Source organism: Protopterus annectens, chromosome 15.part0 (genome assembly GCF_019279795.1).
Source record: "Protopterus annectens isolate FY-2018-M chromosome 15.part0, PAN1.0, whole genome shotgun sequence".
Lineage (NCBI taxonomy): Eukaryota > Metazoa > Chordata > Ceratodontiformes > Protopteridae > Protopterus > Protopterus annectens.
This window is the reverse complement of record NC_056749.1, coordinates 751,457,284-751,469,362: the sequence shown is the minus strand read 5'-3', so window position 1 is coordinate 751,469,362 and position 12,079 is coordinate 751,457,284. Positions and strand designations below refer to the sequence as shown.

The 12,079-nt window shown below is 43.1% G+C and overlaps 1 protein-coding gene across 1 annotated transcript in view; it reads left to right on the top strand.

Annotated features, from left to right (window-relative positions):
* LOC122790046 (NADPH oxidase 1-like) overlaps positions 1 to 12,079 on the top strand; it is a 351,263-nt gene that overhangs the window by 299,077 nt on the left and 40,107 nt on the right. The gene's annotated exons all lie outside the window — the stretch shown is intronic.

Below are 12,079 nucleotides of genomic sequence, written 5' to 3'. Positions count from 1 at the left end.
GTGAAGCTATTTATACCATCCCGTAAGAGGTTATAATCTGCTTTGGATAAGTCTTTTAGTTTAGTTGCTGCTAGTGGAGTCAGGTGTGATAGTTACTTCGAATGAGACTGATTTATGGTCAGATCTCACCAAGGAAGACCTCCCAGTGGGCCCCATATTGGTAAGCACCAGATCCAGGATATTGGCAGCCCTTGTGGGGATGTCAACCAGCTGGTTCAGGGCATTTGAGTTAACAAATTCAATTAACCTTTGGGCATGTGAGTTTGAGCATGAGTAATTTACCCAGTTAATGGATGGGTAGTTAAAGTTGCCCAAAACCCATGGTGTTCAGATGTATCTTGACAGACTTAAGTAGATCCAAATAAGCAGAATGGGTGTCCTGATTCATGGAGGGGATCATGTAACTGTCAATAACTTGAATAGGTGTCCTAACAACAGTTAATTGTACCTGAAGTATCTCCAGGGAATCATAGTGTTTAACCAATCTGGAGGTGTTTTTATCTTTAATGAATATTGATACACCACCTCCTTTAATTTTCATGCCTTCAGTTTGTGGTCTGAATGTGTGGAAGGAGGTGTAACCCAGTATGGCTGGAGTGCTCTCCACAGCCTTGAATCAGGTCTCCGTGACTGCACAAATGTCTGTCTTCCAAGATGAGGACTGCCTCCAGTGACTGCAGTTTCATGTTAAGCATTTAGCAGCATAACCTTGGAGGTTGTTTTTAGATGGAGTTTTTACATTGGGAATTTTGTCTTTGAGACACTGCCTAAAAAGGCACTATGGGGGTGGCAAGAGCCATAGCCAGTAGCCAGAGTCTCAGAGGTGACAGATGAAGACCATCTCTGGCAAAGCATCGAGGTCTGTCAATCATGTCATCCCAGGCTGACAGGTACTGGATCCCCTTAGAATGACACCAAAAACCAAGCCAATTACTGAAGGCAATCATTTTCTGTTTGCATTGGGGCATCATCCTAGGTGAAGGTAAAATGCTGCTTATGGCTAGGGACATACTGCCTCAGGATGCCCATGTCAAACAAGCTGGCTAGAGAAAGTATGGGAAATTGTCCATCCATCGTGTTAGATAAATTTGTATGGGCAGGAAAAGAGATCACACTTAGGAATTGCTAGTGAGTGAGATGTGTGTTGGTACACCTGAGGCTAGGCTTAGTGTTCCACCTGACAGTAGAGCAGGGCCATGAAAAACCTCTGGAGGACCACAAGCAAAGTGCTAAGGGAAAATTTAACAAGCAAAACTTTTGCATCTATAACCACCAACTGTAACCACTGCTACACAGCAGTGCACGATGGTGAGCTACATGCAAACAAGTGCAAACACTGGGCTTAAATAAAATAAGAAATAACCCTTTTAACTCAAACTAGCCAATAAGGATGCTCTCTCTGAGATCTAGTCCAATCACCCTCGATTAGATGGGACCCAGACAGCACTTTCCTCCCACAAGGGTGCAGAAGGGCCTTCACCAACAAAGATGGCTTGAATTTTATTCTCAGAAATTACAAAACAGACCCAGAAACAGCAAACCTGGAACTGGGCCATGCTACAGCTGAACTAGTACAGTATACTGTAAAATGTGGCAAAAACAGTTCAGATAATTCAAACAGACAGTAAAATGCAAATACAAATTAAAATAGCAATATAAGAACAAAAACAGGCACTTATAGTTAGTTGTAAGCAACGGATGCCTCAGATCTTTCAGTATCTCACCCCACCGATGAGGACCAAATGGTCATGATGGGGTCAATTACAAACAGACAGCGGGGACAAACATGGGAAAAAATATATGAATGTGCAAAGTCCACCTAACTATGTATCATTTTATCTCTGTATCATAAGAATGGGCTGTTGTGACCCACTGTGCTAACATTAAAATTAAATAAATGCATAAATACATACATACGTACAAAGTTGCATACATAAATAAATGATGTGTGCTGTCCTGTACCTGCAGACCAGACCAGCATACCACACTGACCTTCTGCCAAACGCAGTTACTGCCCTCATATCATGGCAGGGGTTATTTGACTGTTGTAGTAGTATACATTCTGGTTTCTAACACTGGGATCAAAGCAATATCTTTCTGTATCATTTAATCTATAGCATAGTTGGCTCAAACAAACTTAAATTCCTCAGCTGCACTTTTAGGCTTGAACCCTTATTTTAGGGCCCTATTATGTCCCCATGCTCAGGCCCCCTTATCTCAGTGGTGTATATTATTCTTTGTCTGGCAGTTGGCGCAGAGGATTAAAGAGCTGTTAACAAGCTGTTTCCTGTGGTCCAAAGTTCCAAGGTTTGATTCCCTCAGCCTCCACTGCCTCTGTGACTTTGAGCAAGTCACTTAACCTGGGAACATCCCTGGGCTGACTTTGAAAAAGGTCCATGGAGATCAGTGCTCTACGTGCTCTACCCTGGTTAACAAATAAAGTAAATAAAAGTGTGACCACTTGCTGAGGCCCCTTAGCTCAGGGGTCTATATTGACACAAGTTCAGTTTCTTAGCTCAGGGGACAATATTGAGATCATCTTTTCATAGGGCCTATGGTCAACATGTGCTAAATCCCCTTAGTTCAGTAGCTTACAAAACCCAATGGACACTCCTCTAAGATTAGGAGCCTAGAGTAACAAAACATTCAGTCCCTTCAGGCCAATGATAACCATGTATCAACACCCCCTTCTCTGAGAAGCTTATGGTTACCACAGCTTGCAAAGAGTTAGGTTCTGTTTTTTTTTAATGTCTTCATTCAGAATTACTCATTTTGCACTGCTTTGGGACTAGGTCATAGAAGAAAATGGTCCCCCTAGATTAGTCTGCCTACCCAGTTATCAACTAACTAACTAAATAAAGTAATATGAAGGTCAAGGTGTCTCTGTCCCTAAGAGTGCTAATGCAGATAATTGCAAAGCACTGTACCTAGGGTTAAATAATCCCATGATATACTATTAACTAAATACTGTTTATTTAAAAATACAGAGAAAGCAAAGTACCAACAGGGAGTTTGTATCCATGGAGCTGAAATACGGGACACAAAATAATAATACTGTTACCAAAGCCAATAGGTTGTTAGCCTGTATTTCAGGGGAAATTATTCAGTCATTCACAAAGTAGAGAATCGATATTTATAAATCTTTTGTTTGAGCCCCACTACAATACTGTGTGCAGAATTAATCTGTAAGTTAACTGAAGTATTTCAGCGAAAGGTTACTAGGGCAAAAACAGGACTGAATTGCAGAGAACATAAAAAAACTGAATATTTTTCATCCTGACAACAGGCCAGAAAGTGGGGATTTGACATGTTAACAAAGTACTATTGGTCAGTACAACGGATGGTGTTAAATGGAAAAGAAATGGAAGAATGAAAGGGCATACATTTTATACAAAAGTAGCAAATGTCAAATTAGGCATTAGAAAATATTTCTTTAATGAAGCAGTTCTAGATAAATGTAAAATGCTACTAAAATAAATCACCTCTATCGCCACTACCAATATATTCAAGAAATCTTAACGTAGCTTGGCTAAAAGGAAGAATAATAATAATGCACAGGGACAGAGTTCTAGCCAAAAAAGGACACGAGCAGATAAGCTAGGCAACACTGTCTTTTTCTGCTGTATTATGTCATGTTATACCGTTGCTTGACTGGTAGCTGATGAGGGTTGTACCACATTTGCATGTCACTGACTATGTCTGAAATGGACACTGACTTTGGTGCTGTATTGGGCACAAACAGATGTGTATGGCTGGGGGGGGTGTATGGACAGGTAGAACAACTTATGGACGGAATGTATTTCAAGCCTTTGTTGATGTGTTGCCTTTGCTGGACTGTTGCTGCCCTATGAATCATGATGACAGTCCTGTAAGATACTTCTAAAAAATGGCAAAACTGGCAAAGCAGAGAGACATAACATAAGTATGTTTCCAGAGGTAGTTAAACTGAAGGATACTAAAAGTGTTTCTATGATCACGGTGTTGAAAAGTATTTTTACCAAATATAGCATTGAAGAAACTGTTAACTTGGATAATAGTCTGCAGAAAAAGAAGTTATGTCTTATCATAACTTTCCATCTGTATTGTTGATCCTCGTCCACTCATTACGTATGGGTTACGGTTCCGATATCAGAACCGAGCCGGCCATATACCAAGCTCGCGCCAGCGATAACCTCTCGAGCTAAGTAATCTCTTACCCATAATCCCCCTCTCCTTGTTACCTCAGATTGAGTTTGCAAGTCAGAAAAAGCTAGAGGCTATCTCTGGTCAAATGACTTAAAGAGAAGGATGATGAGATCCACTAGAAGCCATAGGAGGGGGAAGGAGGGAGGGTCGTAATGAGTGGACGAGGATCAACAATACAGATGGAACGTTATGGTAAGACATAACTTCTTTATCTGATATTGTTAATCCTCGTCCACTTCCTTACGTATGGGACAGAGTCCCCAGCTACCTCTATTCCTCGGAGGCTTTCATGGAAGGACATTCCTGAGCACCATAGAACCAAAAGATGCTCTTCCCCTGGAGGCCAAGTCCAACTTGTAATGATTGATAAAGGTATGAGGAGTGGCCCAAGTTGCAGCTGCACAGATGTCATGTAATGAAGGTGTGGCATGGAAGGCAGCAGAAGTTGCCACTGACCTTGTTGAATGAGCCTTGATGGTAGTTGGCAAAGAAGTATTGTGTACCAAATAAATACGGGTCACAGTGTCTTTTAACCATCTAGCCAATGTGACCTTAGCAAGAGCACATCCTAATCTAGATCCAGAAAAAGCCAAGAATAACTGGTCTGATTTACGGAAAGATTTAGTCCTTTGCAAATAGAAACGGCATTGTCTGTGTACGTCTAGGGTATGTAGGCAGTACTCTCCCTCATTAGAATGATCAGGAAAAAACACTGGCAATTCAATGGTCTGATTAATAGACATTTCAGAAATTACTTTTGGCAAGAAGGAAGGGTTAGTTCTTAAGGATACCCTGTCTGGATGCAAAATCAAGTATGGACTCTTTGTACATATGGCCTGAAGCTCAGAGTTACGTCTGGCAGAAGTAATAGCAACCAAAAACAAGGTCTTCCATGACAGATATTTGAGGTCGCATGAAGCAGCTGGTTCAAAAGGGGGCAATGTCAGAGCTTGAAGAACTAAAGATAAATCCCAAGGTTGAATAGGTTCCCTGAAAGGGGGTTTCAGATGATTCACACCCTTTATGAAGGCTTTACATAACTTGTGAGACATGAGGGGGGTGTCTTGGACATTCTAGTGGAAATTAGAGATCCCAGCCAAATGTACTCTAATGGTAGATGCTGACAGCCCCGACTGAAATAGGGCAGTTAGATATCCGAGTACCATCGACACCGATGCAGAAAAGGGATCAATTTCCTTATCATTCAGCCAACAGGTAAATCTTTTCCATCTGCCTAGATAAGTCATTCTAGTGGAGGGCTTATGGGATGCAATAAGAATGTCCCGTACTTGTGAGGGAAGATAATTTTGCCTGGCAATCAAGGGAATTGGAGGAGCCAAGCTGTGAGCTTCAGACTGTGCAGGTTGGGGTGAATCAGATTCTGCGGATGGGAGATCAACTCCGAGGTTGGACGAAGAATCCATGGTTGATCTAGCAGGTGATGCCACAGAAAGGGGAACCAAATCTGACGAGGCCAATATAGAGCAATAAGGATCACTTTGCTCTTCAATCGACGGGCTTTCTGCAGAAACTGGGGAATGAGGGGAGTAGGTGGGAAGGCATAAAGAAGACCCGAGGGCCAATCGTGAACTAGAGCATCCCTGGGTGACTGTCCCAGAGGGGGAATCAAGGCAAAGTAGTTGCTGCATTTGAAGTTGGTTGGGGATGCAAAGAGGTCGCAGCACAGATGGCCCCAACGGTGGAAGATCTCCGCCTTTATGAGACGATTCAGGGACCACTTGTGAGGTTGAAGAATGCACCTGCTGAGTCTGTCTGCTATCACGTTGGAACTCCCGGGAATGTGCGTTGCTAGAAGAAAGTGGTTGGTAGCCATCGCCCATTGCCATATCCTCATGGCCTCTCGACAGAGGGGGTAGGATTTGGTTCCGCCCTGTTTGTTGATGTACCAGACTACCTCCGTGTTGTCTGATTGTATCAAAATTGTCCCTGACGGCAGCAAGGGGTGGAATGCCTGAAACACCAGAAGCACCACTCTCAGCTCTAAAACATTTATATGCAGATGGGCCTCCACTTCGGACCATGTGCCTTGGACTGTCTGACCCTGACATAGCCCACCCCATCAGGGAGGCATCCGTGGTGACTGAAGCCTTGGGCTGCTGAGGGGAGTAGGGGGGAGACCATTGTGATGGGTTCTGGTTCAACCACCACTTTAGATCTTGTTTGCATCTCTGAGTTATGTGAATCTTGGCTGAAAGGGGAAGCTGAAAAGGATACCATTGGGTGAGCAGTAGCCATTGTAGAAGCCTCATGTGAAACCTGGCTAAGGGTACAATGGTGATGCAAGCTGCCATGGAGCCCAACAGCTGCAGGATCAAGTGAGCTGTGGACTTTTCCATTGAGAGAACTGGTAACAGTTGCTGTCTGATTCTTGATATTCTGTGTTCCAGTATGGACGCTCTGCAAGTTTTTGAGTCCAAAATGACCCCTATGAATTCTGTGGACTGAGAAGGGGTGAGATTGGATTTCTGCCAGTTTATTGTTATGCCCAACTTTTTGATAATATTGAGAGAGTATGCCAGGGCTTCCTCCAATAGGTGTCTGGTGGGGGTGGAGAGGAGCCAGTTGTCTAGATATGGAAAAACCTGAAAACCTTGAAGTCGCAGGTGAGCTGTGACAACTGCCATGCACTTTCTAAACTCTCTGGGGGCTGTAGAGAGTCCAAAGGGCAGTACTCTGAACTGGTAATGACTGGCTCCAGCACAGAAGCACAGGAATCTTCTTGATGGTCTGTCCACCTTTATGTGGTAGTACGCATCCTGAAGATCTATCGAGCACATCCAATCATCTTTTTCCAAGAGAGGAATGATAGACTGTATAGTCACCATCCGACATTTTTGCACACTCACAAATTTGTTTAGCACACTGAGATCCAAAATTGGACTCCAGTCCCCAGTTTTCTTTGGCACCAAAAATAGTCTTGAGTAGAATCCGGATCCTATCTGGTCTGTTGGGACTACTTGGATGACTCTTTTGTTTATCAGCTTTGTAATCTCTAGAGCTACTTCTTCCCTTTGACTGGGTGGAACATCGGGAAATCTTGATGGAGGGACAGGACAAAGTTCAAAGGGAATCTTTTAACCTCTGGTTATTATCCTTTGTACCCAAGAATCGTTGATAATGGTTAGCCAGGCAGAAGGGTACAAAGAGAAACGTCCCCCAACCACTTTCAGAGGAAATGGGTTGGGCCTCTCTTCAGGAGCGCTAGTAGGATTGCCCAGAGAAGGAATCTCTGGAACCATGATTACGTGAACCCCCTCTGCCCCAAAAGGGGCATCTTCCTTGTGAGTTTCCCCCTCTGCCCCTAGGGGAAAAATTGGCCTGTGTGTCACGGAAAGGACCCTGAGATTTTCTGTACCACATATTCCTGCTCTTTTGGTTTCTGGAGGAAGCATGTTGGGGGGAAGAATAATGGACACCTACGGCAGACAGGGTCTTACCGTCCTGTTCACACCTGGCCAGTGTAGTTTTGACTTTGGGTCCAAACAAGGAGGAGGACTCGATGGAAGCATTGAGAAAGGAAGCCTTGAAGGGTTCTGCGAAATTACACAAGTGCATCCAGGCATGTCGTCTCAAAACAATGCCTGAACTCGCTGCTCTAGCCACTCCTTCTGATGCATGGGACACCAAGCACATGGAGGAGTTCGAAATCGATTCAACAGTGGCCAGCTGAGAGGCCACTTTGTCACAGACCTCATCAGACATGGCACCTGCCAAAGTTTCAGAGAGCTCAGATACTAGGTCTCTTTGAAGTCTGGTGACCATATAATTCAGGGACCTGATAGCAAAGGTCGCTGATGCAAAGGTGCACTTCCCTATCCTATCCAATGCCCTGGACTCTTTGTTGGGCGGATAGACAGTCTGGCTTTCCTCTTCTACCAGGTCTTTCTTAGTTGCGGCTGCCCCCACCACAGCATCTACAGGGAGACCTTTAGACCAATGAGGTTCAGAAGCAGGGGGGGACAAGATTTTGTCTGACCTCCGGGGAATGGCCTCAACAGTATCAGGGGTCTTCCACGCATGCTGCACAATGAGCCGGACCAGTTTGTCTGCAGGTGGGGTAACCCAGGAGGTAGGGGGCCAGGCGCAAAAAGCCTGCAGGAACACAGACTCCTCAGAAGTCGGGTTAGAGGACTGCCATTCACCTCTCTGTTTAAGGATTTCTAGGATATCACCAAAGGATACGTCAGAAGGTGAACGAGGGGACCCTTCCCCATTATCAAAGTCTGTGTCTTCAGTGAGAGACTCCTCAGTGGAGTCCATATGCTTCCTCTTGCACAAGGATTTCCAATGAACTTCCACAGAGGGAGACGCTGGGGAAGACAACACCAAGGGGGTATCCTGTGGGAGTATATCTTGAGACCTCTGTGCCCAGTGTCCACTAGAAGTGACCTGTGTACATAGTGGTCCAGAGGAGGATGGTGAGATAGTAAGCACAGTATCAGCGGTAGACGCCAAGGCCTTCTCCATGACTTGGAAGGCAGGTCCACTAGAAGAGGGGTGAGTGCCCAAGGGGGAAGTCACCTCTCCCCCAAGTGATCCAGCCTACTGACTGGGAGTCCCAGGACGGCTGAGAAAAGTCAAATCCTGGGTCGTAGCAACATTTTTCTGCCACGAAGACAACTGCGGCTCCTTAGAGAGATCCATAAAGGGAACCATAGAGGGGGAAGACTGTGCTACGTCAATAGATTTCAAGGGAGAAGGATAGGTCTTGAGAGGTGGAATTCCTCTGGCCAAAAGCACTTGATCCACAAGTCGCAATGCGTCATGTTGGGAGAGGCTTCTGGTAGATCTCACAGAAACAGCTGAGGGGGAAACAGGTCTATCTAGAGATGAGGGCAGGTCGGTGCCCATCTCAGTAGACTGCACCGAAAACAATGGTGGCATAAAAGACTGCACTACACGTGTCTGCACTGAGGAAGTCATCGATGCCAATGTAATGGTCTGCACCGATGAAAAGGTCGGTGCCGAGGTTGGAACCGATAAAATAATAAACAAGGACTGAGCTGTCAGTTCCGAAACAATGGTGGTCTGCGCCGACTGTGAGGTTGGTGCTGGTAAAGAAGTCTGAACTGAGGAGCCCCTCAGTTCCAATACAGCAAAGGACATTGGTGCCATAGATATAGGTGGTGCCGAGGACTTTTTCGAAGCCGAAGATCTAGGCACCGAAGATGTCGGATCCGAGAGAGTTGGATCTGAAGCAGAAATCTTTGCTTTCTTTCTTGGTTGATGAGAGTCCCAAGCCGGGGACGAAGGAAGAGATTTAGCCTTAGAAGCATCCTCATCTCTTCTTTTTATGGGATCTTGAAGGGGTTGAGGCCTCCGACCCAGAAATAGCCTCTGAAAAGGGAGACTTTAGTAACCCTTTCAGCAAAAGTTTATTTTTCCTCTCTATCAATGTCCTGTTGGAAAAATTCTTACAAATCCCACAGGGTGGGTCAACCATTAAGTGAGGCACACCTAAACAGAAAACACACAAAGAATGTGCATCTGAAGTAGGTAGTTTATGTCCACAATCATAACATCTTTTAAAACCAGTACTATCTTTTTTATCTGTCATGTTAAAGAAAAGGCAAATACCAACAATAATACAAAAACACAAAATTACTCGAAGGAAAGAAAGGAAAGGCTATCTACCAACTATGGTAATCAACTGATACCTTACATTAGATAAAAAGGGTAAAAGTGACTAAAAACTTTTTAGAAAACTGAAAGAAAAGGGAGTCGCTAAATGTGATAAGGTAAGAGAGATCAGAAAATCAACTTTTCTGAGAGAAAAGGTCCTTATTTTGAAATAAGAGGACAAAAAAAGGTTTCACTTAGCTCAAGAGCAACAGCCTGACACGACCTGATGGCGACGCGGCAAACAAAATCTGAGGTAACAGGGAGAGTGGGATTATGGGTAAGAGATTGCTTAGCTTGAGAGTTTATCGCTGGCGTGAGCTTGATATATGGCCGGCTCTGTTCCGATATCGGAACCATAACCCATACATAAGGAAGTGGACGAGGATTAACAATATCAGATCAATAAATTATAGTTCAGCAAGTTTGCTCAAGACTGAGAGTTCAGACATATAAACGTTGTTGAAGATATCCCCAGAGCAATGGTCAAGTACAGACGATTATACCAACAGTCATGAATCTTACTAGGAAATGTATCAGTACTGGGAAATCCGATTCCTATTTGCAAACATTGTGGTATTGCTATACTCTACTTCAAAGAATAAAATTTCAGCATCTCAGGATCTCATAACTAGAGCGCTCACATGCAAACTGCTTACTACCATTACTTTGAGGATTCTAGAACATGAAATAATATTGTTCAATTGCTTAACAGAAATCAGCAAAACAAAGAACAATATTATGACAAAACAGCCACAGGGCTTTTTTTTGAAGAATGGGAACAATGTGAGAAGAGTATAGAAGATACTAGTGCTGGTCATGCCAAGAACCAAGGTCTTATTTTGTACAGAGTCAAGGTCACAAATGTATAGATAAAAGATAAGCATTTGATAAGTTATTTAGAATAAAAAGAGGTTAAGTCTACTCAGTTAAGCATGTCACCTTCTCAAAGTGACAAATATCCACACTTTGTTGATGCATGAAGAGTTCCATGCCGAGAAACCTAAACAGAGTCCCCATGAGACTTCAGAGAAGTTGGGTGATATGTCTGCTAATTATCAAGTTAAAGTGCAGATGTTAGAAGAGCGAATGTCTGATATCCACATATCTGCAGATGTTAGAAGAGCAAATGTCTGATATCCACATATCTTTATATGTAAAACAACACATAAGGCTGTTATCTACACTGACTGTACAGACATATATAAAATACCACTTTACAGCAAAAAGTAGAGAATTATTCATATGCATAAAATGTTGATTTTGTTGAACATACATTTATATTATTGCAATAACATGACATGTTGGTATATAGTTCAAAGCAGATTTTTTGGCAGAGGTCCATGTACAGTATTGCAGCTTAGCATACTGTTTATTTTCTGTGAAAAAACAGGGATGTAGTCCACAGTAATATATAACTGTAAAAAGGGAGACCATTTCCTGTAAAGATATGCAGGCTTAGACATTGTGTAAAAGCTGAAAAATTTGAAGCATCATCACCACAAATCAGATATTAGGCATCTCTAAACTGAAACAGATCTTTTTCACAACCTTGTTGCATGGCAGTTCTGGCATACTGTCAGATAGCAACTCTTCCTTGTGGTATGGATTATGTAACTTACTGCAAGTTTGATAAGTTTTTACTGTTGTTTCTATCTGCTCTGACATTTTTGATCAACAAAGCATCTTGAGCTCCTCTATTTACACTTCAGAATGCCAGAGTGATTCTTGGATTTTTTCCAGCATGAATTCTCGCATTTTATTATCACATTATCAGATTTGAACATACATAAGACTTTAAAGGCAGCTGATCTCATTTCTGTATGGATAGAAGTCATTCTTATGGCTAAATGAATTGCTAATAACAGTTCTGCCAACATTTCATTGTACTTTGTTGAGTAGTTACACCTCTTTATCTTCCAGAGGCATCTACTGTGAAACTCAAGATGTGACCATTCAGAAATTAGTTGGGTGTTCTTCAGAGATAAAAAGATGTCGGTGCCATTCAAAGTAACAGCAGTAACCACATTTTCCTGTATGGGACAAGCTGCCCTCCACCCCAGCCTTCCTCTAACGTATATACCAATACCATGGTTGCACAACATTGGGAAAAGGAGAATCTCCCCAAACCAGCATACCCTGCTATTGAACAATCCTTTTCACTCTTTTTTAATTTCTCCAAGTCTTTTGGGTTTCTAATATCATGATGGGAATGCACTCCATTCCTAAGTCAAAGTACGATTAAAGTTCAGGA